The 27,854-nt window shown below is 42.5% G+C and overlaps 11 non-coding genes across 11 annotated transcripts; 7 read left to right on the plus strand and 4 right to left on the minus strand.

The window, feature by feature from the left end:
• Positions 1-325: 325 nt before the first annotated feature.
• Positions 326-407, plus strand: TRNAL-AAG (transfer RNA leucine (anticodon AAG)). Its single transcript has one exon. It is a non-coding gene; the product is annotated as a tRNA-Leu (tRNA).
• A 380-nt stretch (positions 408-787) lies between these two features.
• On the minus strand, positions 788-869 carry TRNAS-UGA (transfer RNA serine (anticodon UGA)). The gene has a single exon. It is a non-coding gene; the product is annotated as a tRNA-Ser (tRNA).
• A 3,651-nt stretch (positions 870-4,520) lies between these two features.
• Positions 4,521-4,603, plus strand: TRNAL-AAG (transfer RNA leucine (anticodon AAG)). The gene has a single exon. It is a non-coding gene; the product is annotated as a tRNA-Leu (tRNA).
• A 380-nt stretch (positions 4,604-4,983) lies between these two features.
• Positions 4,984-5,065, minus strand: TRNAS-UGA (transfer RNA serine (anticodon UGA)). Its single transcript has one exon. It is a non-coding gene; the product is annotated as a tRNA-Ser (tRNA).
• A 3,661-nt stretch (positions 5,066-8,726) lies between these two features.
• Positions 8,727-8,808, plus strand: TRNAL-AAG (transfer RNA leucine (anticodon AAG)). Its single transcript has one exon. It is a non-coding gene; the product is annotated as a tRNA-Leu (tRNA).
• Positions 8,809-12,902: 4,094 nt separating this feature from the next.
• Positions 12,903-12,984, plus strand: TRNAL-AAG (transfer RNA leucine (anticodon AAG)). The gene has a single exon. It is a non-coding gene; the product is annotated as a tRNA-Leu (tRNA).
• Positions 12,985-17,098: 4,114 nt separating this feature from the next.
• On the plus strand, positions 17,099-17,181 carry TRNAL-AAG (transfer RNA leucine (anticodon AAG)). Its single transcript has one exon. It is a non-coding gene; the product is annotated as a tRNA-Leu (tRNA).
• A 380-nt stretch (positions 17,182-17,561) lies between these two features.
• On the minus strand, positions 17,562-17,643 carry TRNAS-UGA (transfer RNA serine (anticodon UGA)). The gene has a single exon. It is a non-coding gene; the product is annotated as a tRNA-Ser (tRNA).
• Positions 17,644-21,285: 3,642 nt separating this feature from the next.
• Positions 21,286-21,367, plus strand: TRNAL-AAG (transfer RNA leucine (anticodon AAG)). The gene has a single exon. It is a non-coding gene; the product is annotated as a tRNA-Leu (tRNA).
• A 4,114-nt stretch (positions 21,368-25,481) lies between these two features.
• Positions 25,482-25,564, plus strand: TRNAL-AAG (transfer RNA leucine (anticodon AAG)). The gene has a single exon. It is a non-coding gene; the product is annotated as a tRNA-Leu (tRNA).
• Positions 25,565-25,944: 380 nt separating this feature from the next.
• On the minus strand, positions 25,945-26,026 carry TRNAS-UGA (transfer RNA serine (anticodon UGA)). The gene has a single exon. It is a non-coding gene; the product is annotated as a tRNA-Ser (tRNA).
• Between the last annotated feature and the right edge of the window lie 1,828 nt (positions 26,027-27,854).

Genomic DNA, 27,854 nt, shown 5'->3' on the forward strand with positions numbered 1-27,854 from the left:
CCAAAGAAATGAGCCCACCGGTATGAACACTTGTTTCATTAGAAAATGATGGAGTCACATTGCCTATGTAGAGCAGGTGCTTATACCTTGGTTGGAAGTCATTGCTCGGAGAGTGTTGTCTTTTAAGGTGATTGCACTAGGTCCGAGCAGGTGGGAGAAGACTTGTGCAGTGACTGAGTAAGAGAGATAACCTTCAATTACCACATCACCCTCCCGACATTGTAATCATGTCCATGAAATGGTTTATCAACTCGACTTTCCACACTAAGTGAGGAGACTCAGGGTTACGGTGCTCATGAAGTGCACAGACACACTGAGAGCAACAGGTAGCGTGGCCGAGCGGTCTAAGGCGCTGGATTAAGGCTCCAGTCTCTTTGGAGGCGTGGGTTCAAATCCCACCGCTGCCAGAGATGGATTTTTACAGATCTTAATGACGCATCTCCCTTCTGACCCTTCAATTTGCATAAGCAGTGACTCTACCAATAGGTCCCTAATTGTAAAACTCTTTTACAGTCTCCTTCTAAGTAAACTCCTAAACCGTGGACTCCAAGAAATCGGCTGATTGGCGCTGCTGTTGTTTTGCTTCATTCTGCTTAGATCATCTTCAAATGGAAGGTTTAACAAATCATTTGTTCTCCCCACGCGGTCACCCGCTCTTCTCTCTGCAAAATAAAATCGAACCTCTGTTAAATAAAGATTTAAAGTAAATTATCTATCTTCCCAAATAAAGTTGGTAAATGTGTTCTTCACAGTTATTTTAAAAATCAGGTTTAAAATAAACAACAGAGGTAGTCAGCAGGATTCAAACCCGTGCAGGGAACCCCCAAAGGATTTCAAGTCCATCACCTTAACCACTCGGCCATAACTACCAGCTCTCATTGAGCTCTACCGAAACTTTATATCACAACAAAATTGTGCAAAATGGCCGTGCAGACCTATATATGACTCCATTTAGTAGGATCTCTAACTGTGTGCAAAGGGCACATTGCTATGTTTCTGTCTAAGCTTTGCTTTAGGTCTGAGGTCTTAAGAACCAAAGCAGGCTCCACGCACACTTGCCTGCACAAAAAAACAAGCATTTGCAATGCGAAAGGTCTCACATTTGTGAGAGTTAGAGCTATTGGCGTTGCAAATGACAATGTCTTTTACCTAGGTTTTGGTTTTCTTTGGCAAAATTTGATGTGTCCACGTTGTGTTTTGGGGCACTTCCTGTCTCGGGCGCTAGGCCTACCCACACAAGTGAGGTAAAAAATGTTATCGGGAGACTTGGGGAAACATAGAATAGCAAAACAAGAGTTACTGCCCCTTGTCTTTATCTACATTTTTTCCTTCCAAATATAAGACAGTGTGTAAAAAAGACGTCTATTTGAGAAATGCCCTTTAATTCGCATGCTAGTGTGGGCACCCCAGAATTCAGAGATGTGCAAATAACCACTGCTCCTTCACTCCTTATCTTGTGCCCATTTTGGAAATAGAAAGGTTTTCTTGATACCTTTTTTTCACTCTATATACTTCGGCAAATTAATTGCAGTATACCCGGTATAGAATGAAAACCCACTGCAAGGTGCAGCTCATTTATTTTCTCTGGATACCTAGGGTTCTTGATGAACCTACAAGCCCTATATATCCCCGCAACCAGAAGAGTCCAGCAGGCGTAATGGTATATTGCTTTCAAAAATCTGACATTGCAGAAAAAAGTTACAGAGTAAAACGTAGAGGAAAATGGCTGTTTTTTTCTTCTCAATTTCAATATTTTTTTTTTATTTCAGTTGTTATTTTCTGTAGGAAACACTTGTAAGATCTACACAAGTTACCCATTGCTGAATTCAGAATGTTGTCTTCTTTTCAAAAATGTTTAGGTTACTGGGACCCAGCATTGGTTTCACACCCATTTCTGTCACTGACTGGAAGGAGGCTAAAAGCACACAAAATCGTAAAAATGGGGTATGTCCCAGTAAAATGCCAAAATTGTGTTGAAAAATTGGGTTTTCTGATTCAAGTCTGCCTGTCCCTGAAAGCTGGGAAGCTGGTGATTTTAGCAGTGCAAACCCTTTGTTGATGCCAATTTCAGGGACAAAAACCACAAGCCTTCTTCTCCAGCCCTTTTTTCCATTTTTTTCTTTTTTAAAACAAAATGTTTCCGTATTTTGGCTAATTTCTTGGTCTCCTTCAGGGGAACCCACAAAGTCTGGGTACCTCTAGAATCCCTAGGATGTTGGAAAAAAAGGACGCAAATTTGGCGTGGATAGCTTATGTGGACAAAAATCTATGAGGGCCTAAGCGCGCCCTGCCCCAAATAGCCAAAAAAATGCCTGGCACCTGAGGGGGAAAAGGCTGGCAGCGAAGGGGTTAAAATGCACTATTTTATTCCAATTTCTTCACTTAGCTTCAGATGAACTATTTTTCCCTCCCACCAACTCCTTTCAAAGTGCACCAGCCACCACTGCCTTGGGTGGGACAGATTGTTTTCGATTGCAGTATGGCAGATTGTTTTGGATTGCAGTGTGGTAGTTTGTTTTTGATTGGAGTGCAGCAGATTGCAGTGGGGTAGATTGTTTTGAATTGGAGTAGGGGAGATTGTTTTGAAGTGGAGTCGGGCAGATTGGAGTGGGGCAGATTGTTTTGGATCGAAGTGGGACAGATTGTTTTGGAGTGGTGCAGATTGTTTTTTATTATAGTGGGGCACATTGGAGTGAGACAGATTTGCTTGGGGTGGGTGGAGAGGATTGGAGTAGGATGAGTTAGAGTGGATTGGATTCGGGTGAGTGATTTGGACTGGAGTGAGGTGGATTAGTGTGGGTGAAGTGGTCTGGATGGGGTGGATTGTAGTGGGGAAGATTGGAGTGGGGTGGATTGAAGTGTACCGCAGGATTATGTGTTAAAGATTAATTTCAGAATTTACACATAATAAAGAAACACTGTTGATTTGCAATATTTTAAACGAGCTAATCGTCATCTTTTGAGAAGAGTGCCCACGAACAAAAGCAAAAGAAAACATGCGTGGAACGTGGGAAAAGACGATTTGGCAAAATAAAAGAAAGTTCGATTTAAATTTAAAACTTAACAGTTTTGGTTGTCCTGCTGGGCATGTTTTTGCCAGTCACAAGCCTTCTGTTTGCAGGGCACTAGAAGGTAAAAGGAAAAAATAGTACCTTGATCAGGTGGGGAGCAGCGGTCAGGCACTGATTAAGCTGAATCAATCAACGCTTGGTCGCTGCTCTACAGAGAGGAACGGAAATGATGCAAGACATGCCTTGATGAATTAGGAAACTGTAAAGAAGAGTGCCACATAAATAAAAAAATGGTGAGAGACATGCGGGCTCCAAGCCCTTTACTGAATACTACAGAGTCTATCAAGCGAGACCCTAAAAAGGTCAGTTAGTTAAAATAAACAAACATTGTTACTTCTAAAAATCAATATTCCAAGGACGCCTAGATGGTCGTCAAGCAAAAAGTTCCTAGTGCATGGAGGGGCTTATGGTAGTTCTGAAGAGAGGCAAAGGACTTGGTCAGAGGGTGGCCTTGTTGGTGTGGTAGGGAAGCAATACCTCAAACATTATTACTGGGGTAGGGGAACTTGCAATTCGGAGTAATGAAAATTATCACAAAGCAATCAAGTAATTCCACATCAAAATAACAAGCGTGCGGGCTGACAACCATGCTCTCAGCATCAACGAGCGCAGAGTGAAGTGAATTTTACCATCCTCTGTGCATTTTTATTGCGAGGCTCATTTACATTTGACTTGGCGCGCAGAACGAGTGAGAACCAGGTCAATAGAAACAAAAATCATCTATTTAAAAAGTTTAGTTTCACGTGGGCCTGTTGTCCTTACTTCTTTCAGAATAGCTTTTGAACCTCTGTCCTGTGTGTGTCTGTGACTGTCACGTGAAAGACAGTCAGGGCATCCAGGTGGACCCCATGTCACCTGGAGCACCGCCCACCAGTGCTGGAGTTTTAAACAGCACCCGGTTGCATTTTGGGACTTGTGCCTTTTCAATGTGAGCTCAAAGACGGGAGCCTGTGAAATTCTATTGGCTAAAAAATATTAACAGCGGAATGTGAATAGGCCACACAAGACATGACGTCACTGGAAAGCTAAACAGTATGTTGGGGAGACTGGGTGCGGCAATAGGGCTGATGTCATGAATACGTGCAACTCCTCAGTTATTTTTGAATGAACTGCTCATTCATTAGATCCCACCCAAAGAAATGAGCCCACCGGTATGAACACTTGTTTCATTAGAAAATGATGGAGTCACATTGCCTATGTAGAGCAGGTGCTTATACCTTGGTTGGAAGTCATTGCTCGGAGAGTGTTGTCTTTTAAGGTGATTGCACTAGGTCCGAGCAGGTGGGAGAAGACTTGTGCAGTGACTGAGTAAGAGAGATAACCTTCAATTACCACATCACCCTCCCGACATTGTAATCATGTCCATGAAATGGTTTATCAACTCGACTTTCCACACTAAGTGAGGAGACTCAGGGTTACGGTGCTCATGAAGTGCACAGACACACTGAGAGCAACAGTGGCCGAGCGGTCTAAGGCGCTGGATTAAGGCTCCAGTCTCTTTGGAGGCGTGGGTTCAAATCCCACCGCTGCCAGAGATGGATTTTTACAGATCTTAATGACGCATCTCCCTTCTGACCCTTCAATTTGCATAAGCAGTGACTCTACCAATAGGTCCCTAATTGTAAAACTCTTTTACAGTCTCCTTCTAAGTAAACTCCTAAACCGTGGACTCCAAGAAATCGGCTGATTGGCGCTGCTGTTGTTTTGCTTCATTCTGCTTAGATCATCTTCAAATGGAAGGTTTAACAAATCATTTGTTCTCCCCACGCGGTCACCCGCTCTTCTCTCTGCAAAATAAAATCGAACCTCTGTTAAATAAAGATTTAAAGTAAATTATCTATCTTCCCAAATAAAGTTGGTAAATGTGTTCTTCACAGTTATTTTAAAAATCAGGTTTAAAATAAACAACAGAGGTAGTCAGCAGGATTCAAACCCGTGCAGGGAACCCCCAAAGGATTTCAAGTCCATCACCTTAACCACTCGGCCATAACTACCAGCTCTCATTGAGCTCTACCGAAACTTTATATCACAACAAAATTGTGCAAAATGGCCGTGCAGACCTATATATGACTCCATTTAGTAGGATCTCTAACTGTGTGCAAAGGGCACATTGCTATGTTTCTGTCTAAGCTTTGCTTTAGGTCTGAGGTCTTAAGAACCAAAGCAGGCTCCACGCACACTTGCCTGCACAAAAAAACAAGCATTTGCAATGCGAAAGGTCTCACATTTGTGAGAGTTAGAGCTATTGGCGTTGCAAATGACAATGTCTTTTACCTAGGTTTTGGTTTTCTTTGGGAAAATTTGATGTGTCCACGTTGTGTTTTGGGGCACTTCCTGTCGCGGGCGCTAGGCCTACCCACACAAGTGAGGTAAAAAATGTTATCGGGAGACTTGGGGAAACATAGAATAGCAAAACAAGAGTTACTGCCCCTTGTCTTTATCTACATTTTTTCCTTCCAAATATAAGACAGTGTGTAAAAAAGACGTCTATTTGAGAAATGCCCTTTAATTCGCATGCTAGTGTGGGCACCCCAGAATTCAGAGATGTGCAAATAACCACTGCTCCTTCACTCCTTATCTTGTGCCCATTTTGGAAATAGAAAGGTTTTCTTGATACCTTTTTTTCACTCTATATACTTCGGCAAATTAATTGCAGTATACCCGGTATAGAATGAAAACCCACTGCAAGGTGCAGCTCATTTATTTTCTCTGGATACCTAGGGTTCTTGATGAACCTACAAGCCCTATATATCCCCGCAACCAGAAGAGTCCAGCAGGCGTAATGGTATATTGCTTTCAAAAATCTGACATTGCAGAAAAAAGTTACAGAGTAAAACGTAGAGGAAAATGGCTGTTTTTTTCTTCTCAATTTCAATATTTTTTTTTTATTTCAGTTGTTATTTTCTGTAGGAAACACTTGTAAGATCTACACAAGTTACCCATTGCTGAATTCAGAATGTTGTCTTCTTTTCAAAAATGTTTAGGTTACTGGGACCCAGCATTGGTTTCACACCCATTTCTGTCACTGACTGGAAGGAGGCTAAAAGCACACAAAATCGTAAAAATGGGGTATGTCCCAGTAAAATGCCAAAATTGTGTTGAAAAATTGGGTTTTCTGATTCAAGTCTGCCTGTCCCTGAAAGCTGGGAAGCTGGTGATTTTAGCAGTGCAAACCCTTTGTTGATGCCAATTTCAGGGACAAAAACCACAAGCCTTCTTCTCCAGCCCTTTTTTCCATTTTTTTCTTTTTTAAAACAAAATGTTTACCGTATTTTGGCTAATTTCTTGGTCTCCTTCAGGGGAACCCACAAAGTCTGGGTACCTCTAGAATCCCTAGGATGTTGGAAAAAAAGGACGCAAATTTGGCGTGGATAGCTTATGTGGACAAAAATCTATGAGGGCCTAAGCGCGCCCTGCCCCAAATAGCCAAAAAAATGCCTGCCACCTGAGGGGGAAAAGGCTGGCAGCGAAGGGGTTAAAATGCACTATTTTATTCCAATTTCTTCACTTAGCTTCAGATGAACTATTTTTCCCTCCCACCAACTCCTTTCAAAGTGCACCAGCCACCACTGCCTTGGGTGGGACAGATTGTTTTCGATTGCAGTATGGCAGATTGTTTTGGATTGCAGTGTGGTAGTTTGTTTTTGATTGGAGTGCAGCAGATTGCAGTGGGGTAGATTGTTTTGAATTGGAGTAGGGGAGATTGTTTTGAAGTGGAGTCGGGCAGATTGGAGTGGGGCAGATTGTTTTGGATCGAAGTGGGACAGATTGTTTTGGAGTGGTGCAGATTGTTTTTTATTATAGTGGGGCACATTGGAGTGAGACAGATTTGCTTGGGGTGGGTGGAGAGGATTGGAGTAGGATGAGTTAGAGTGGATTGGATTCGGGTGAGTGATTTGGACTGGAGTGAGGTGGATTAGTGTGGGTGAAGTGGTCTGGATGGGGTGGATTGTAGTGGGGAAGATTGGAGTGGGGTGGATTGAAGTGTACCGCAGGATTATGTGTTAAAGATTAATTTCAGAATTTACACATAATAAAGAAACACTGTTGATTTGCAATATTTTAAACGAGCTAATCGTCATCTTTTGAGAAGAGTGCCCACGAACAAAAGCAAAAGAAAACATGCGTGGAACGTGGGAAAAGACGATTTGGCAAAATAAAAGAAAGTTCGATTTAAATTTAAAACTTAACAGTTTTGGTTGTCCTGCTGGGCATGTTTTTGCCAGTCACAAGCCTTCTGTTTGCAGGGCACTAGAAGGTAAAAGGAAAAAATAGTACCTTGATCAGGTGGGGAGCAGCGGTCAGGCACTGATTAAGCTGAATCAATCAACGCTTGGTCGCTGCTCTACAGAGAGGAACGGAAATGATGCAAGACATGCCTTGATGAATTAGGAAACTGTAAAGAAGAGTGCCACATAAATAAAAAAATGGTGAGAGACATGCGGGCTCCAAGCCCTTTACTGAATACTACAGAGTCTATCAAGCGAGACCCTAAAAAGGTCAGTTAGTTAAAATAAACAAACATTGTTACTTCTAAATATCAATATTCCAAGGACGCCTAGATGGTCGTCAAGCAAAAAGTTCCTAGTGCATGGAGGGGCTTATGGCAGTTCTGAAGAGAGGCAAAGGACTTGGTCAGAGGGTGGCCTTGTTGGTGTGGTAGGGAAGCAATACCTCAAACATTATTACTGGGGTAGGGGAGCTTGCAATTCGGAGTAATGAAAATTATCACAAAGCAATCAAGTAATTCCACATCAAAATAACAAGCGTGCGGGCTGACAACCATGCTCTCAGCATCAACGAGCGCAGAGTGAAGTGAATTTTACCATCCTCTGTGCATTTTTATTGCGGGGCTCATTTACATTTGACTTGGCGCGCAGAACGAGTGAGAACCAGGTCAATAGAAACAAAAATCATCTATTTAAAAAGTTTAGTTTCACGTGGGCCTGTTGTCCTTACTTCTTTCAGAATAGCTTTTGAACCTCTGTCCTGAGTGTGTCTGTGACTGTCACGTGAAAAGGCAGTCAGGGCATCCAGGTGGACCCCATGTCACCTGGGGCACCGCCCACCAGTGCTGGAGTTTTAAACAGCACCCGGTTGCATTTTGGGACTTGTGCCTTTTCAATGTGAGCTCAAAGACGGGAGCCTGTGAAATTCTATTGGCTAAAAAATATTAACAGCGGAATGTGAATAGGCCACACAAGACATGACGTCACTGGAAAGCTAAACAGTATGTTGGGGAGACTGGGTGCGGCAATAGGGCTGATGTCATGAATACGTGCAACTCCTCAGTTATTTTTGAATGAACTGCTCATTCATTAGATCCCACCCAAAGAAATGAGCCCACCAGTATGAACACTTGTTTCATTAGAAAATGATGGAGTCACATTGCCTATGTAGAGCAGGTGCTTATACCTTGGTTGGAAGTCATTGCTCGGGAGAGTGTTGTCTTTTAAGGTGATTGCACTAGGTCCGAGCAGGTGGGAGAAGACTTGTGCAGTGACTGAGTAAGAGAGATAACCTTCAATTACCACATCACCCTCCCGACATTGTAATCATGTCCATGAAATGGTTTATCAACTCGACTTTCCACACTAAGTGAGGAGACTCAGGGTTACGGTGCTCATGAAGTGCACAGACACACTGAGAGCAACAGGTAGCGTGGCCGAGCGGTCTAAGGCGCTGGATTAAGGCTCCAGTCTCTTTGGAGGCGTGGGTTCAAATCCCACCGCTGCCAGAGATGGATTTTTACAGATCTTAATGACGCATCTCCCTTCTGACCCTTCAATTTGCATAAACAGTGACTCTACCAATAGGTCCCTAATTTTAAAACTCTTTTACAGTCTCCTTCTAAGTAAACTCCTAAACCGTGGACTCCAAGAAATCGGCTGATTGGCGCTGCTGTTGTTTTGCTTCATTCTGCTTAGATCACCTTCAAATGGAAGGTTTAACAAATCATTTGTTCTCCCCACGCGGTCACCCGCTCTTCTCTCTGCAAAATAAAATCGAACCTCTGTTAAATAAAGATTTAAAGTAAATTATCTATCTTCCCAAATAAAGTTGGTAAATGTGTTCTTCACAGTTATTTTAAAAATCAGGTTTAAAATAAACAACAGAGGTAGTCAGCAGGATTCAAACCCGTGCAGGGAACCCCCAAAGGATTTCAAGCCCATCACCTTAACCACTCGGCCATAACTACCAGCTCTCATTGAGCTCTACCGAAACTTTATATCACAACAAAATTGTGCAAAATGGCCGAGCAGACCTATATATGACTCCATTTAGTAGGATCTCTAACTGTGTGCAAAGGGCACATTGCTATGTTTCTGTCTAAGCTTTGCTTTAGGTCTGAGGTCTTAAGAACCAAAGCAGGCTCCACGCACACTTGCCTGCACAAAAAAACAAGCATTTGCAATGCGAAAGGTCTCACATTTGTGAGAGTTAGAGCTATTGGCGTTGCAAATGACAATGTCTTTTACCTAGGTTTTGGTTTTCTTTGGGAAAATTTGATGTGTCCACGTTGTGTTTTGGGGCACTTCCTGTCGCGGGCGCTAGGCCTACCCACACAAGTGAGGTAAAAAATGTTATCGGGAGACTTGGGGAAACATAGAATAGCAAAACAAGAGTTACTGCCCCTTGTCTTTATCTACATTTTTTCCTTCCAAATATAAGACAGTGTGTAAAAAAGACGTCTATTTGAAAAATGCCCTTTAATTCGCATGCTAGTGTGGGCACCCCAGAATTCAGAGATGTGCAAATAACCACTGCTCCTTCACTCCTTATCTTGTGCCCATTTTGGAAATAGAAAGGTTTTCTTGATACCTATTTTTCACTCTATATACTTCGGCAAATTAATTGCAGTATACCCGGTATAGAATGAAAACCCACTGAAAGGTGCAGCTCATTTATTTTCTCTGGATACCTAGGGTTCTTGATGAACCTACAAGCCCTATATATCCCCGCAACCAGAAGAGTCCAGCAGGCGTAATGGTATATTGCTTTCAAAAATCTGACATTGCAGAAAAAAGTTACAGAGTAAAACGTAGAGGAAAATGGCTGTTTTTTTCTTCTCAATTTCAATATTTTTTTTTTATTTCAGTTGTTATTTTCTGTAGGAAACACTTGTAAGATCTACACAAGTTACCCATTGCTGAATTCAGAATGTTGTCTTCTTTTCAAAAATGTTTAGGTTACTGGGACCCAGCATTGGTTTCACACCCATTTCTGTCACTGACTGGAAGGAGGCTAAAAGCACACAAAATCGTAAAAATGGGGTATGTCCCAGTAAAATGCCAAAATTGTGTTGAAAAATTGGGTTTTCTGATTCAAGTCTGCCTGTCCCTGAAAGCTGGGAAGCTGGTGATTTTAGCAGTGCAAACCCTTTGTTGATGCCAATTTCAGGGACAAAAACCACAAGCCTTCTTCTCCAGCCCTTTTTTCCATTTTTTTCTTTTTTAAAACAAAATGTTTACTGTATTTTGGCTAATTTCTTGGTCTCCTTCAGGGGAACCCACAAAGTCTGGGTACCTCTAGAATCCCTAGGATGTTGGAAAAAAAGGACGCAAATTTGGCGTGGATAGCTTATGTGGACAAAAATCTATGAGGGCCTAAGCGCGCCCTGCCCCAAATAGCCAAAAAAATGCCTGGCACCTGAGGGAAAAGGCTGGCAGCGAAGGGGTTAAAATGCACTATTTTATTCCAATTTCTTCACTTAGCTTCAGATGAACTATTTTTCCCTCCCACCAACTCCTTTCAAAGTGCACCAGCCACCACTGCCTTGGGTGGGACAGATTGTTTTCGATTGCAGTGTGGTAGTTTGTTTTTGATTGGAGTGCAGCAGATTGCAGTGGGGTAGATTGTTTTGAATTGGAGTAGGGGAGATTGTTTTGAAGTGGAGTCGGGCAGATTGGAGTGGGGCAGATTGTTTTGGATCGAAGTGGGACAGATTGTTTTGGAGTGGTGCAGATTGTTTTTTATTATAGTGGGGCACATTGGAGTGAGACAGATTTGCTTGGGGTGGGTGGAGAGGATTGGAGTAGGATGAGTTAGAGTGGATTGGATTCGGGTGAGTGATTTGGACTGGAGTGAGGTGGATTAGTGTGGGTGAAGTGGTCTGGATGGGGTGGATTGTAGTGGGGAAGATTGGAGTGGGGTGGATTGAAGTGTACCGCAGGATTATGTGTTAAAGATTAATTTCAGAATTTACACATAATAAAGAAACACTGTTGATTTGCAATATTTTAAACGAGCTAATCGTCATCTTTTGAGAAGAGTGCCCACGAACAAAAGCAAAAGAAAACATGCGTGGAACGTGGGAAAAGACGATTTGGCAAAATAAAAGAAAGTTCGATTTAAATTTAAAACTTAACAGTTTTGGTTGTCCTGCTGGGCATGTTTTTGCCAGTCACAAGCCTTCTGTTTGCAGGGCACTAGAAGGTAAAAGGAAAAAATAGTACCTTGATCAGGTGGGGAGCAGCGGTCAGGCACTGATTAAGCTGAATCAATCAACGCTTGGTCGCTGCTCTACAGAGAGGAACGGAAATGATGCAAGACATGCCTTGATGAATTAGGAAACTGTAAAGAAGAGTGCCACATAAATAAAAAAATGGTGAGAGACATGCGGGCTCCAAGCCCTTTACTGAATACTACAGAGTCTATCAAGCGAGACCCTAAAAAGGTCAGTTAGTTAAAATAAACAAACATTGTTACTTCTAAATATCAATATTCCAAGGACGCCTAGATGGTCGTCAAGCAAAAAGTTCCTAGTGCATGGAGGGGCTTATGGTAGTTCTGAAGAGAGGCAAAGGACTTGGTCAGAGGGTGGCCTTGTTGGTGTGGTAGGGAAGCAATACCTCAAACATTATTACTGGGGTAGGGGAACTTGCAATTCGGAGTAATGAAAATTATCACAAAGCAATCAAGTAATTCCACATCAAAATAACAAGCGTGCGGGCTGACAACCATGCTCTCAGCATCAACGAGCGCAGAGTGAAGTGAATTTTACCATCCTCTGTGCATTTTTATTGCGAGGCTCATTTACATTTGACTTGGCGCGCAGAACGAGTGAGAACCCGGTCAATAGAAACAAAAATCATCTATTTAAAAAGTTTAGTTTCACGTGGGCCTGTTGTCCTTACTTCTTTCAGAATAGCTTTTGAACCTCTGTCCTGTGTGTGTCTGTGACTGTCACGTGAAAGGCAGTCAGAGCATCCAGGTGGGCCCCATGTCACCTGGGGCACCGCCCACCAGTGCTGGAGTTTTAAACAGCACCCGGTTGCATTTTGGGACTTGTGCCTTTTCAATGTGAGCTCAAAGACGGGAGCCTGTGAAATTCTATTGGCTAAAAAATATTAACAGCGGAATGTGAATAGGCCACACAAGACATGACGTCACTGGAAAGCTAAACAGTATGTTGGGGAGACTGGGTGCGGCAATAGGGCTGATGTCATGAATACGTGCAACTCCTCGGTTATTTTTGAATGAACTGCTCATTCATTAGATCCCACCCAAAGAAATGAGCCCACCAGTATGAACACTTGTTTCATTAGAAAATGATGGAGTCACATTGCCTATGTAGAGCAGGTGCTTATACCTTGGTTGGAAGTCATTGCTCGGAGAGTGTTGTCTTTTAAGGTGATTGCACTAGGTCCGAGCAGGTGGGAGAAGACTTGTGCAGTGACTGAGTAAGAGAGATAACCTTCAATTACCACATCACCCTCCCGACATTGTAATCATGTCCATGAAATGGTTTATCAACTCGACTTTCCACACTAAGTGAGGAGACTCAGGGTTACGGTGCTCATGAAGTGCACAGACACACTGAGAGCAACAGGTAGCGTGGCCGAGCGGTCTAAGGCGCTGGATTAAGGCTCCAGTCTCTTTGGAGGCGTGGGTTCAAATCCCACCGCTGCCAGAGATGGATTTTTACAGATCTTAATGACGCATCTCCCTTCTGACCCTTCAATTTGCATAAGCAGTGACTCTACCAATAGGTCCCTAATTTTAAAACTCTTTTACAGTCTCCTTCTAAGTAAACTCCTAAACCGTGGACTCCAAGAAATCGGCTGATTGGCGCTGCTGTTGTTTTGCTTCATTCTGCTTAGATCACCTTCAAATGGAAGGTTTAACAAATCATTTGTTCTCCCCACGCGGTCACCCGCTCTTCTCTCTGCAAAATAAAATCGAACCTCTGTTAAATAAAGATTTAAAGTAAATTATCTATCTTCCCAAATAAAGTTGGTAAATGTGTTCTTCACAGTTATTTTAAAAATCAGGTTTAAAATAAACAACAGAGGTAGTCAGCAGGATTCAAACCCGTGCAGGGAACCCCCAAAGGATTTCAAGCCCATCACCTTAACCACTCGGCCATAACTACCAGCTCTCATTGAGCTCTACCGAAACTTTATATCACAACAAAATTGTGCAAAATGGCCGTGCAGACCTATATATGACTCCATTTAGTAGGATCTCTAACTGTGTGCAAAGGGCACATTGCTATGTTTCTGTCTAAGCTTTGCTTTAGGTCTGAGGTCTTAAGAACCAAAGCAGGCTCCACGCACACTTGCCTGCACAAAAAAACAAGCATTTGCAATGCGAAAGGTCTCACATTTGTGAGAGTTAGAGCTATTGGCGTTGCAAATGACAATGTCTTTTACCTAGGTTTTGGTTTTCTTTGGGAAAATTTGATGTGTCCACGTTGTGTTTTGGGGCACTTCCTGTCGCGGGCGCTAGGCCTACCCACACAAGTGAGGTAAAAAATGTTATCGGGAGACTTGGGGAAACATAGAATAGCAAAACAAGAGTTACTGCCCCTTGTCTTTATCTACATTTTTTCCTTCCAAATATAAGACAGTGTGTAAAAAAGACGTCTATTTGAGAAATGCCCTTTAATTTGCATGCTAGTGTGGGCACCCCAGAATTCAGAGATGTGCAAATAACCACTGCTCCTTCACTCCTTATCTTGTGCCCATTTTGGAAATAGAAAGGTTTTCTTGATACCTTTTTTTCACTCTATATACTTCGGCAAATTAATTGCAGTATACCCGGTATAGAATGAAAACCCACTGCAAGGTGCAGCTCATTTATTTTCTCTGGATACCTAGGGTTCTTGATGAACCTACAAGCCCTATATATCCCCGCAACCAGAAGAGTCCAGCAGGCGTAATGGTATATTGCTTTCAAAAATCTGACATTGCAGAAAAAAGTTACAGAGTAAAACGTAGAGGAAAATGGCTGTTTTTTTCTTCTCAATTTCAATATTTTTTTTTTATTTCAGTTGTTATTTTCTGTAGGAAACACTTGTAAGATCTACACAAGTTACCCATTGCTGAATTCAGAATGTTGTCTTCTTTTCAAAAATGTTTAGGTTACTGGGACCCAGCATTGGTTTCACACCCATTTCTGTCACTGACTGGAAGGAGGCTAAAAGCACACAAAATCGTAAAAATGGGGTATGTCCCAGTAAAATGCCAAAATTGTGTTGAAAAATTGGGTTTTCTGATTCAAGTCTGCCTGTCCCTGAAAGCTGGGAAGCTGGTGATTTTAGCAGTGCAAACCCTTTGTTGATGCCAATTTCAGGGACAAAAACCACAAGCCTTCTTCTCCAGCCCTTTTTTCCATTTTTTTCTTTTTTAAAACAAAATGTTTACCGTATTTTGGCTAATTTCTTGGTCTCCTTCAGGGGAACCCACAAAGTCTGGGTACCTCTAGAATCCCTAGGATGTTGGAAAAAAAGGACGCAAATTTGGCGTGGATAGCTTATGTGGACAAAAATCTATGAGGGCCTAAGCGCGCCCTGCCCCAAATAGCCAAAAAAATGCCTGGCACCTGAGGGGGAAAAGGCTGGCAGCGAAGGGGTTAAAATGCACTATTTTATTCCAATTTCTTCACTTAGCTTCAGATGAACTATTTTTCCCTCCCACCAACTCCTTTCAAAGTGCACCAGCCACCACTGCCTTGGGTGGGACAGATTGTTTTCGATTGCAGTATGGCAGATTGTTTTGGATTGCAGTGTGGTAGTTTGTTTTTGATTGGAGTGCAGCAGATTGCAGTGGGGTAGATTGTTTTGAATTGGAGTAGGGGAGATTGTTTTGAAGTGGAGTCGGGCAGATTGGAGTGGGGCAGATTGTTTTGGATCGAAGTGGGACAGATTGTTTTGGAGTGGTGCAGATTGTTTTTTATTATAGTGGGGCACATTGGAGTGAGACAGATTTGCTTGGGGTGGGTGGAGAGGATTGGAGTAGGATGAGTTAGAGTGGATTGGATTCGGGTGAGTGATTTGGACTGGAGTGAGGTGGATTAGTGTGGGTGAAGTGGTCTGGATGGGGTGGATTGTAGTGGGGAAGATTGGAGTGGGGTGGATTGAAGTGTACCGCAGGATTATGTGTTAAAGATTAATTTCAGAATTTACACATAATAAAGAAACACTGTTGATTTGCAATATTTTAAACGAGCTAATCGTCATCTTTTGAGAAGAGTGCCCACGAACAAAAGCAAAAGAAAACATGCGTGGAACGTGGGAAAAGACGATTTGGCAAAATAAAAGAAAGTTCGATTTAAATTTAAAACTTAACAGTTTTGGTTGTCCTGCTGGGCATGTTTTTGCCAGTCACAAGCCTTCTGTTTGCAGGGCACTAGAAGGTAAAAGGAAAAAATAGTACCTTGATCAGGTGGGGAGCAGCGGTCAGGCACTGATTAAGCTGAATCAATCAACGCTTGGTCGCTGCTCTACAGAGAGGAACGGAAATGATGCAAGACATGCCTTGATGAATTAGGAAACTGTAAAGAAGAGTGCCACATAAATAAAAAAATGGTGAGAGACATGCGGGCTCCAAGCCCTTTACTGAATACTACAGAGTCTATCAAGCGAGACCCTAAAAAGGTCAGTTAGTTAAAATAAACAAACATTGTTACTTCTAAAAATCAATATTCCAAGGACGCCTAGATGGTCGTCAAGCAAAAAGTTCCTAGTGCATGGAGGGGCTTATGGTAGTTCTGAAGAGAGGCAAAGGACTTGGTCAGAGGGTGGCCTTCTTGGTGTGGTAGGGAAGCAATACCTCAAACATTATTACTGGGGTAGGGGAACTTGCAATTCGGAGTAATGAAAATTATCACAAAGCAATCAAGTAATTCCACATCAAAATAACAAGCGTGCGGGCTGACAACCATGCTCTCAGCATCAACGAGCGCAGAGTGAAGTGAATTTTACCATCCTCTGTGCATTTTTATTGCGAGGCTCATTTACATTTGACTTGGCGCGCAGAACGAGTGAGAACCAGGTCAATAGAAACAAAAATCATCTATTTAAAAAGTTTAGTTTCACGTGGGCCTGTTGTCCTTACTTCTTTCAGAATAGCTTTTGAACCTCTGTCCTGTGTGTGTCTGTGACTGTCACGTGAAAGGCAGTCAGGGCATCCAGGTGGACCCCATGTCACCTGGAGCACCGCCCACCAGTGCTGGAGTTTTAAACAGCACCCGGTTGCATTTTGGGACTTGTGCCTTTTCAATGTGAGCTCAAAGACGGGAGCCTGTGAAATTCTATTGGCTAAAAAATATTAACAGCGGAATGTGAATAGGCCACACAAGACATGACGTCACTGGAAAGCTAAACAGTATGTTGGGGAGACTGGGTGCGGCAATAGGGCTGATGTCATGAATACGTGCAACTCCTCAGTTATTTTTGAATGAACTGCTCATTCATTAGATCCCACCCAAAGAAATGAGCCCACCGGTATGAACACTTGTTTCATTAGAAAATGATGGAGTCACATTGCCTATGTAGAGCAGGTGCTTATACCTTGGTTGGAAGTCATTGCTCGGAGAGTGTTGTCTTTTAAGGTGATTGCACTAGGTCCGAGCAGGTGGGAGAAGACTTGTGCAGTGACTGAGTAAGAGAGATAACCTTCAATTACCACATCACCCTCCCGACATTGTAATCATGTCCATGAAATGGTTTATCAACTCGACTTTCCACACTAAGTGAGGAGACTCAGGGTTACGGTGCTCATGAAGTGCACAGACACACTGAGAGCAACAGTGGCCGAGCGGTCTAAGGCGCTGGATTAAGGCTCCAGTCTCTTTGGAGGCGTGGGTTCAAATCCCACCGCTGCCAGAGATGGATTTTTACAGATCTTAATGACGCATCTCCCTTCTGACCCTTCAATTTGCATAAGCAGTGACTCTACCAATAGGTCCCTAATTGTAAAACTCTTTTACAGTCTCCTTCTAAGTAAACTCCTAAACCGTGGACTCCAAGAAATCGGCTGATTGGCGCTGCTGTTGTTTTGCTTCATTCTGCTTAGATCATCTTCAAATGGAAGGTTTAACAAATCATTTGTTCTCCCCACGCGGTCACCCGCTCTTCTCTCTGCAAAATAAAATCGAACCTCTGTTAAATAAAGATTTAAAGTAAATTATCTATCTTCCCAAATAAAGTTGGTAAATGTGTTCTTCACAGTTATTTTAAAAATCAGGTTTAAAATAAACAACAGAGGTAGTCAGCAGGATTCAAACCCGTGCAGGGAACCCCCAAAGGATTTCAAGTCCATCACCTTAACCACTCGGCCATAACTACCAGCTCTCATTGAGCTCTACCGAAACTTTATATCACAACAAAATTGTGCAAAATGGCCGTGCAGACCTATATATGACTCCATTTAGTAGGATCTCTAACTGTGTGCAAAGGGCACATTGCTATGTTTCTGTCTAAGCTTTGCTTTAGGTCTGAGGTCTTAAGAACCAAAGCAGGCTCCACGCACACTTGCCTGCACAAAAAAACAAGCATTTGCAATGCGAAAGGTCTCACATTTGTGAGAGTTAGAGCTATTGGCGTTGCAAATGACAATGTCTTTTACCTAGGTTTTGGTTTTCTTTGGGAAAATTTGATGTGTCCACGTTGTGTTTTGGGGCACTTCCTGTCGCGGGCGCTAGGCCTACCCACACAAGTGAGGTAAAAAATGTTATCGGGAGACTTGGGGAAACATAGAATAGCAAAACAAGAGTTACTGCCCCTTGTCTTTATCTACATTTTTTCCTTCCAAATATAAGACAGTGTGTAAAAAAGACGTCTATTTGAGAAATGCCCTTTAATTCGCATGCTAGTGTGGGCACCCCAGAATTCAGAGATGTGCAAATAACCACTGCTCCTTCACTCCTTATCTTGTGCCCATTTTGGAAATAGAAAGGTTTTCTTGATACCTTTTTTTCACTCTATATACTTCGGCAAATTAATTGCAGTATACCCGGTATAGAATGAAAACCCACTGCAAGGTGCAGCTCATTTATTTTCTCTGGATACCTAGGGTTCTTGATGAACCTACAAGCCCTATATATCCCCGCAACCAGAAGAGTCCAGCAGGCGTAATGGTATATTGCTTTCAAAAATCTGACATTGCAGAAAAAAGTTACAGAGTAAAACGTAGAGGAAAATGGCTGTTTTTTTCTTCTCAATTTCAATATTTTTTTTTTATTTCAGTTGTTATTTTCTGTAGGAAACACTTGTAAGATCTACACAAGTTACCCATTGCTGAATTCAGAATGTTGTCTTCTTTTCAAAAATGTTTAGGTTACTGGGACCCAGCATTGGTTTCACACCCATTTCTGTCACTGACTGGAAGGAGGCTAAAAGCACACAAAATCGTAAAAATGGGGTATGTCCCAGTAAAATGCCAAAATTGTGTTGAAAAATTGGGTTTTCTGATTCAAGTCTGCCTGTCCCTGAAAGCTGGGAAGCTGGTGATTTTAGCAGTGCAAACCCTTTGTTGATGCCAATTTCAGGGACAAAAACCACAAGCCTTCTTCTCCAGCCCTTTTTTCCATTTTTTTCTTTTTTAAAACAAAATGTTTACCGTATTTTGGCTAATTTCTTGGTCTCCTTCAGGGGAACCCACAAAGTCTGGGTACCTCTAGAATCCCTAGGATGTTGGAAAAAAAGGACGCAAATTTGGCGTGGATAGCTTATGTGGACAAAAATCTATGAGGGCCTAAGCGCGCCCTGCCCCAAATAGCCAAAAAAATGCCTGGCACCTGAGGGGGAAAAGGCTGGCAGCAAAGGGGTTAAAATGCACTATTTTATTCCAATTTCTTCACTTAGCTTCAGATGAACTATTTTTCCCTCCCACCAACTCCTTTCAAAGTGCACCAGCCACCACTGCCTTGGGTGGGACAGATTGTTTTCGATTGCAGTATGGCAGATTGTTTTGGATTGCAGTGTGGTAGTTTGTTTTTGATTGGAGTGCAGCAGATTGCAGTGGGGTAGATTGTTTTGAATTGGAGTAGGGGAGATTGTTTTGAAGTGGAGTGGGGCAGATTGTTTTGGATCGAAGTGGGACAGATTGTTTTGGAGTGGTGCAGATTGTTTTTTATTATAGTGGGGCACATTGGAGTGAGACAGATTTGCTTGGGGTGGGTGGAGAGGATTGGAATAGGATGAGTTAGAATGGATTGGATTCGGGTGAGTGATTTGGACTGGAGTGAGGTGGATTAGTGTGGGTGAAGTGGTCTGGATGGGGTGGATTGTAGTGGGGAAGATTGGAGTGGGATGGATTGAAGTGTACCGCAGGATTATGTGTTAAAGATTAATTTCAGAATTTACACATAATAAAGAAACACTGTTGATTTGCAATATTTTAAACGAGCTAATCGTCATCTTTTGAGAAGAGTGCCCACGAACAAAAGCAAAAGAAAACATGCGTGGAACGTGGGAAAAGACGATTTGGCAAAATAAAAGAAAGTTCGATTTAAATTTAAAACTTAACAGTTTTGGTTGTCCTGCTGGGCATGTTTTTGCCAGTCACAAGCCTTCTGTTTGCAGGGCACTAGAAGGTAAAAGGAAAAAATAGTACCTTGATCAGGTGGGGAGCAGCGGTCAGGCACTGATTAAGCTGAATCAATCAACGCTTGGTCGCTGCTCTACAGAGAGGAACGGAAATGATGCAAGACATGCCTTGATGAATTAGGAAACTGTAAAGAAGAGTGCCACATAAATAAAAAAATGGTGAGAGACATGCGGGCTCCAAGCCCTTTACTGAATACTACAGAGTCTATCAAGCGAGACCCTAAAAAGGTCAGTTAGTTAAAATAAACAAACATTGTTACTTCTAAATATCAATATTCCAAGGACGCCTAGATGGTCGTCAAGCAAAAAGTTCCTAGTGCATGGAGGGGCTTATGGTAGTTCTGAAGAGAGGCAAAGGACTTGGTCAGAGGGTGGCCTTGTTGGTGTGGTAGGGAAGCAATACCTCAAACATTATTACTGGGGTAGGGGAACTTGCAATTCGGAGTAATGAAAATTATCACAAAGCAATCAAGTAATTCCACATCAAAATAACAAGCGTGCGGGCTGACAACCATGCTCTCAGCATCAACGAGCGCAGAGTGAAGTGAATTTTACCATCCTCTGTGCATTTTTATTGCGAGGCTCATTTACATTTGACTTGGCGCGCAGAACGAGTGAGAACCCGGTCAATAGAAACAAAAATCATCTATTTAAAAAGTTTAGTTTCACGTGGGCCTGTTGTCCTTACTTCTTTCAGAATAGCTTTTGAACCTCTGTCCTGTGTGTGTCTGTGACTGTCACGTGAAAGGCAGTCAGAGCATCCAGGTGGGCCCCATGTCACCTGGGGCACCGCCCACCAGTGCTGGAGTTTTAAACAGCACCCGGTTGCATTTTGGGACTTGTGCCTTTTCAATGTGAGCTCAAAGACGGGAGCCTGTGAAATTCTATTGGCTAAAAAATATTAACAGCGGAATGTGAATAGGCCACACAAGACATGACGTCACTGGAAAGCTAAACAGTATGTTGGGGAGACTGGGTGCGGCAATAGGGCTGATGTCATGAATACGTGCAACTCCTCGGTTATTTTTGAATGAACTGCTCATTCATTAGATCCCACCCAAAGAAATGAGCCCACCAGTATGAACACTTGTTTCATTAGAAAATGATGGAGTCACATTGCCTATGTAGAGCAGGTGCTTATACCTTGGTTGGAAGTCATTGCTCGGAGAGTGTTGTCTTTTAAGGTGATTGCACTAGGTCCGAGCAGGTGGGAGAAGACTTGTGCAGTGACTGAGTAAGAGAGATAACCTTCAATTACCACATCACCCTCCCGACATTGTAATCATGTCCATGAAATGGTTTATCAACTCGACTTTCCACACTAAGTGAGGAGACTCAGGGTTACGGTGCTCATGAAGTGCACAGACACTGAGAGCAACAGGTAGCGTGGCCGAGCGGTCTAAGGCGCTGGATTAAGGCTCCAGTCTCTTTGGAGGCGTGGGTTCAAATCCCACCGCTGCCAGAGATGGATTTTTACAGATCTTAATGACGCATCTCCCTTCTGACCCTTCAATTTGCATAAGCAGTGACTCTACCAATAGGTCCCTAATTTTAAAACTCTTTTACAGTCTCCTTCTAAGTAAACTCCTAAACCGTGGACTCCAAGAAATCGGCTGATTGGCGCTGCTGTTGTTTTGCTTCATTCTGCTTAGATCACCTTCAAATGGAAGGTTTAACAAATCATTTGTTCTCCCCACGCGGTCACCCGCTCTTCTCTCTGCAAAATAAAATCGAACCTCTGTTAAATAAAGATTTAAAGTAAATTATCTATCTTCCCAAATAAAGTTGGTAAATGTGTTCTTCACAGTTATTTTAAAAATCAGGTTTAAAATAAACAACAGAGGTAGTCAGCAGGATTCAAACCCGTGCAGGGAACCCCCAAAGGATTTCAAGCCCATCACCTTAACCACTCGGCCATAACTACCAGCTCTCATTGAGCTCTACCGAAACTTTATATCACAACAAAATTGTGCAAAATGGCCGTGCAGACCTATATATGACTCCATTTAGTAGGATCTCTAACTGTGTGCAAAGGGCACATTGCTATGTTTCTGTCTAAGCTTTGCTTTAGGTCTGAGGTCTTAAGAACCAAAGCAGGCTCCACGCACACTTGCCTGCACAAAAAAACAAGCATTTGCAATGCGAAAGGTCTCACATTTGTGAGAGTTAGAGCTATTGGCGTTGCAAATGACAATGTCTTTTACCTAGGTTTTGGTTTTCTTTGGGAAAATTTGATGTGTCCACGTTGTGTTTTGGGGCACTTCCTGTCGCGGGCGCTAGGCCTACCCACACAAGTGAGGTAAAAAATGTTATCGGGAGACTTGGGGAAACATAGAATAGCAAAACAAGAGTTACTGCCCCTTGTCTTTATCTACATTTTTTCCTTCCAAATATAAGACAGTGTGTAAAAAAGACGTCTATTTGAGAAATGCCCTTTAATTTGCATGCTAGTGTGGGCACCCCAGAATTCAGAGATGTGCAAATAACCACTGCTCCTTCACTCCTTATCTTGTGCCCATTTTGGAAATAGAAAGGTTTTCTTGATACCTTTTTTTCACTCTATATACTTCGGCAAATTAATTGCAGTATACCCGGTATAGAATGAAAACCCACTGCAAGGTGCAGCTCATTTATTTTCTCTGGATACCTAGGGTTCTTGATGAACCTACAAGCCCTATATATCCCCGCAACCAGAAGAGTCCAGCAGGCGTAATGGTATATTGCTTTCAAAAATCTGACATTGCAGAAAAAAGTTACAGAGTAAAACGTAGAGGAAAATGGCTGTTTTTTTCTTCTCAATTTCAATATTTTTTTTTTATTTCAGTTGTTATTTTCTGTAGGAAACACTTGTAAGATCTACACAAGTTACCCATTGCTGAATTCAGAATGTTGTCTTCTTTTCAAAAATGTTTAGGTTACTGGGACCCAGCATTGGTTTCACACCCATTTCTGTCACTGACTGGAAGGAGGCTAAAAGCACACAAAATCGTAAAAATGGGGTATGTCCCAGTAAAATGCCAAAATTGTGTTGAAAAATTGGGTTTTCTGATTCAAGTCTGCCTGTCCCTGAAAGCTGGGAAGCTGGTGATTTTAGCAGTGCAAACCCTTTGTTGATGCCAATTTCAGGGACAAAAACCACAAGCCTTCTTCTCCAGCCCTTTTTTCCATTTTTTTCTTTTTTAAAACAAAATGTTTACCGTATTTTGGCTAATTTCTTGGTCTCCTTCAGGGGAACCCACAAAGTCTGGGTACCTCTAGAATCCCTAGGATGTTGGAAAAAAAGGACGCAAATTTGGCGTGGATAGCTTATGTGGACAAAAATCTATGAGGGCCTAAGCGCGCCCTGCCCCAAATAGCCAAAAAAATGCCTGGCACCTGAGGGGGAAAAGGCTGGCAGCGAAGGGGTTAAAATGCACTATTTTATTCCAATTTCTTCACTTAGCTTCAGATGAACTATTTTTCCCTCCCACCAACTCCTTTCAAAGTGCACCAGCCACCACTGCCTTGGGTGGGACAGATTGTTTTCGATTGCAGTATGGCAGATTGTTTTGGATTGCAGTGTGGTAGTTTGTTTTTGATTGGAGTGCAGCAGATTGCAGTGGGGTAGATTGTTTTGAATTGGAGTAGGGGAGATTGTTTTGAAGTGGAGTCGGGCAGATTGGAGTGGGGCAGATTGTTTTGGATCGAAGTGGGACAGATTGTTTTGGAGTGGTGCAGATTGTTTTTTATTATAGTGGGGCACATTGGAGTGAGACAGATTTGCTTGGGGTGGGTGGAGAGGATTGGAGTAGGATGAGTTAGAGTGGATTGGATTCGGGTGAGTGATTTGGACTGGAGTGAGGTGGATTAGTGTGGGTGAAGTGGTCTGGATGGGGTGGATTGTAGTGGGGAAGATTGGAGTGGGGTGGATTGAAGTGTACCGCAGGATTATGTGTTAAAGATTAATTTCAGAATTTACACATAATAAAGAAACACTGTTGATTTGCAATATTTTAAACGAGCTAATCGTCATCTTTTGAGAAGAGTGCCCACGAACAAAAGCAAAAGAAAACATGCGTGGAACGTGGGAAAAGACGATTTGGCAAAATAAAAGAAAGTTCGATTTAAATTTAAAACTTAACAGTTTTGGTTGTCCTGCTGGGCATGTTTTTGCCAGTCACAAGCCTTCTGTTTGCAGGGCACTAGAAGGTAAAAGGAAAAAATAGTACCTTGATCAGGTGGGGAGCAGCGGTCAGGCACTGATTAAGCTGAATCAATCAACGCTTGGTCGCTGCTCTACAGAGAGGAACGGAAATGATGCAAGACATGCCTTGATGAATTAGGAAACTGTAAAGAAGAGTGCCACATAAATAAAAAAATGGTGAGAGACATGCGGGCTCCAAGCCCTTTACTGAATACTACAGAGTCTATCAAGCGAGACCCTAAAAAGGTCAGTTAGTTAAAATAAACAAACATTGTTACTTCTAAAAATCAATATTCCAAGGACGCCTAGATGGTCGTCAAGCAAAAAGTTCCTAGTGCATGGAGGGGCTTATGGTAGTTCTGAAGAGAGGCAAAGGACTTGGTCAGAGGGTGGCCTTGTTGGTGTGGTAGGGAAGCAATACCTCAAACATTATTACTGGGGTAGGGGAACTTGCAATTCGGAGTAATGAAAATTATCACAAAGCAATCAAGTAATTCCACATCAAAATAACAAGCGTGCGGGCTGACAACCATGCTCTCAGCATCAACGAGCGCAGAGTGAAGTGAATTTTACCATCCTCTGTGCATTTTTATTGCGAGGCTCATTTACATTTGACTTGGCGCGCAGAACGAGTGAGAACCAGGTCAATAGAAACAAAAATCATCTATTTAAAAAGTTTAGTTTCACGTGGGCCTGTTGTCCTTACTTCTTTCAGAATAGCTTTTGAACCTCTGTCCTGTGTGTGTCTGTGACTGTCACGTGAAAGGCAGTCAGGGCATCCAGGTGGACCCCATGTCACCTGGAGCACCGCCCACCAGTGCTGGAGTTTTAAACAGCACCCGGTTGCATTTTGGGACTTGTGCCTTTTCAATGTGAGCTCAAAGACGGGAGCCTGTGAAATTCTATTGGCTAAAAAATATTAACAGCGGAATGTGAATAGGCCACACAAGACATGACGTCACTGGAAAGCTAAACAGTATGTTGGGGAGACTGGGTGCGGCAATAGGGCTGATGTCATGAATACGTGCAACTCCTCAGTTATTTTTGAATGAACTGCTCATTCATTAGATCCCACCCAAAGAAATGAGCCCACCGGTATGAACACTTGTTTCATTAGAAAATGATGGAGTCACATTGCCTATGTAGAGCAGGTGCTTATACCTTGGTTGGAAGTCATTGCTCGGAGAGTGTTGTCTTTTAAGGTGATTGCACTAGGTCCGAGCAGGTGGGAGAAGACTTGTGCAGTGACTGAGTAAGAGAGATAACCTTCAATTACCACATCACCCTCCCGACATTGTAATCATGTCCATGAAATGGTTTATCAACTCGACTTTCCACACTAAGTGAGGAGACTCAGGGTTACGGTGCTCATGAAGTGCACCGACACACTGAGAGCAACAGTGGCCGAGCGGTCTAAGGCGCTGGATTAAGGCTCCAGTCTCTTTGGAGGCGTGGGTTCAAATCCCACCGCTGCCAGAGATGGATTTTTACAGATCTTAATGACGCATCTCCCTTCTGACCCTTCAATTTGCATAAGCAGTGACTCTACCAATAGGTCCCTAATTGTAAAACTCTTTTACAGTCTCCTTCTAAGTAAACTCCTAAACCGTGGACTCCAAGAAATCGGCTGATTGGCGCTGCTGTTGTTTTGCTTCATTCTGCTTAGATCATCTTCAAATGGAAGGTTTAACAAATCATTTGTTCTCCCCACGCGGTCACCCGCTCTTCTCTCTGCAAAATAAAATCGAACCTCTGTTAAATAAAGATTTAAAGTAAATTATCTATCTTCCCAAATAAAGTTGGTAAATGTGTTCTTCACAGTTATTTTAAAAATCAGGTTTAAAATAAACAACAGAGGTAGTCAGCAGGATTCAAACCCGTGCAGGGAACCCCCAAAGGATTTCAAGTCCATCACCTTAACCACTCGGCCATAACTACCAGCTCTCATTGAGCTCTACCGAAACTTTATATCACAACAAAATTGTGCAAAATGGCCGTGCAGACCTATATATGACTCCATTTAGTAGGATCTCTAACTGTGTGCAAAGGGCACATTGCTATGTTTCTGTCTAAGCTTTGCTTTAGGTCTGAGGTCTTAAGAACCAAAGCAGGCTCCACGCACACTTGCCTGCACAAAAAAACAAGCATTTGCAATGCGAAAGGTCTCACATTTGTGAGAGTTAGAGCTATTGGCGTTGCAAATGACAATGTCTTTTACCTAGGTTTTGGTTTTCTTTGGGAAAATTTGATGTGTCCACGTTGTGTTTTGGGGCACTTCCTGTCGCGGGCGCTAGGCCTACCCACACAAGTGAGGTAAAAAATGTTATCGGGAGACTTGGGGAAACATAGAATAGCAAAACAAGAGTTACTGCCCCTTGTCTTTATCTACATTTTTTCCTTCCAAATATAAGACAGTGTGTAAAAAAGACGTCTATTTGAGAAATGCCCTTTAATTCGCATGCTAGTGTGGGCACCCCAGAATTCAGAGATGTGCAAATAACCACTGCTCCTTCACTCCTTATCTTGTGCCCATTTTGGAAATAGAAAGGTTTTCTTGATACCTTTTTTTCACTCTATATACTTCGGCAAATTAATTGCAGTATACCCGGTATAGAATGAAAACCCACTGCAAGGTGCAGCTCATTTATTTTCTCTGGATACCTAGGGTTCTTGATGAACCTACAAGCCCTATATATCCCCGCAACCAGAAGAGTCCAGCAGGCGTAATGGTATATTGCTTTCAAAAATCTGACATTGCAGAAAAAAGTTACAGAGTAAAACGTAGAGGAAAATGGCTGTTTTTTTCTTCTCAATTTCAATATTTTTTTTTTATTTCAGTTGTTATTTTCTGTAGGAAACACTTGTAAGATCTACACAAGTTACCCATTGCTGAATTCAGAATGTTGTCTTCTTTTCAAAAATGTTTAGGTTACTGGGACCCAGCATTGGTTTCACACCCATTTCTGTCACTGACTGGAAGGAGGCTAAAAGCACACAAAATCGTAAAAATGGGGTATGTCCCAGTAAAATGCCAAAATTGTGTTGAAAAATTGGGTTTTCTGATTCAAGTCTGCCTGTCCCTGAAAGCTGGGAAGCTGGTGATTTTAGCAGTGCAAACCCTTTGTTGATGCCAATTTCAGGGACAAAAACCACAAGCCTTCTTCTCCAGCCCTTTTTTCCATTTTTTTCTTTTTTAAAACAAAATGTTTACCGTATTTTGGCTAATTTCTTGGTCTCCTTCAGGGGAACCCACAAAGTCTGGGTACCTCTAGAATCCCTAGGATGTTGGAAAAAAAGGACGCAAATTTGGCGTGGATAGCTTATGTGGACAAAAATCTATGAGGGCCTAAGCGCGCCCTGCCCCAAATAGCCAAAAAAATGCCTGCCACCTGAGGGGGAAAAGGCTGGCAGCGAAGGGGTTAAAATGCACTATTTTATTCCAATTTCTTCACTTAGCTTCAGATGAACTATTTTTCCCTCCCACCAACTCCTTTCAAAGTGCACCAGCCACCACTGCCTTGGGTGGGACAGATTGTTTTCGATTGCAGTATGGCAGATTGTTTTGGATTGCAGTGTGGTAGTTTGTTTTTGATTGGAGTGCAGCAGATTGCAGTGGGGTAGATTGTTTTGAATTGGAGTAGGGGAGATTGTTTTGAAGTGGAGTCGGGCAGATTGGAGTGGGGCAGATTGTTTTGGATCGAAGTGGGACAGATTGTTTTGGAGTGGTGCAGATTGTTTTTTATTATAGTGGGGCACATTGGAGTGA

Source organism: Pleurodeles waltl, chromosome 12 (assembly GCF_031143425.1).
Source record: "Pleurodeles waltl isolate 20211129_DDA chromosome 12, aPleWal1.hap1.20221129, whole genome shotgun sequence".
NCBI classification, from domain to species: Eukaryota; Metazoa; Chordata; class Amphibia; order Caudata; family Salamandridae; genus Pleurodeles; species Pleurodeles waltl.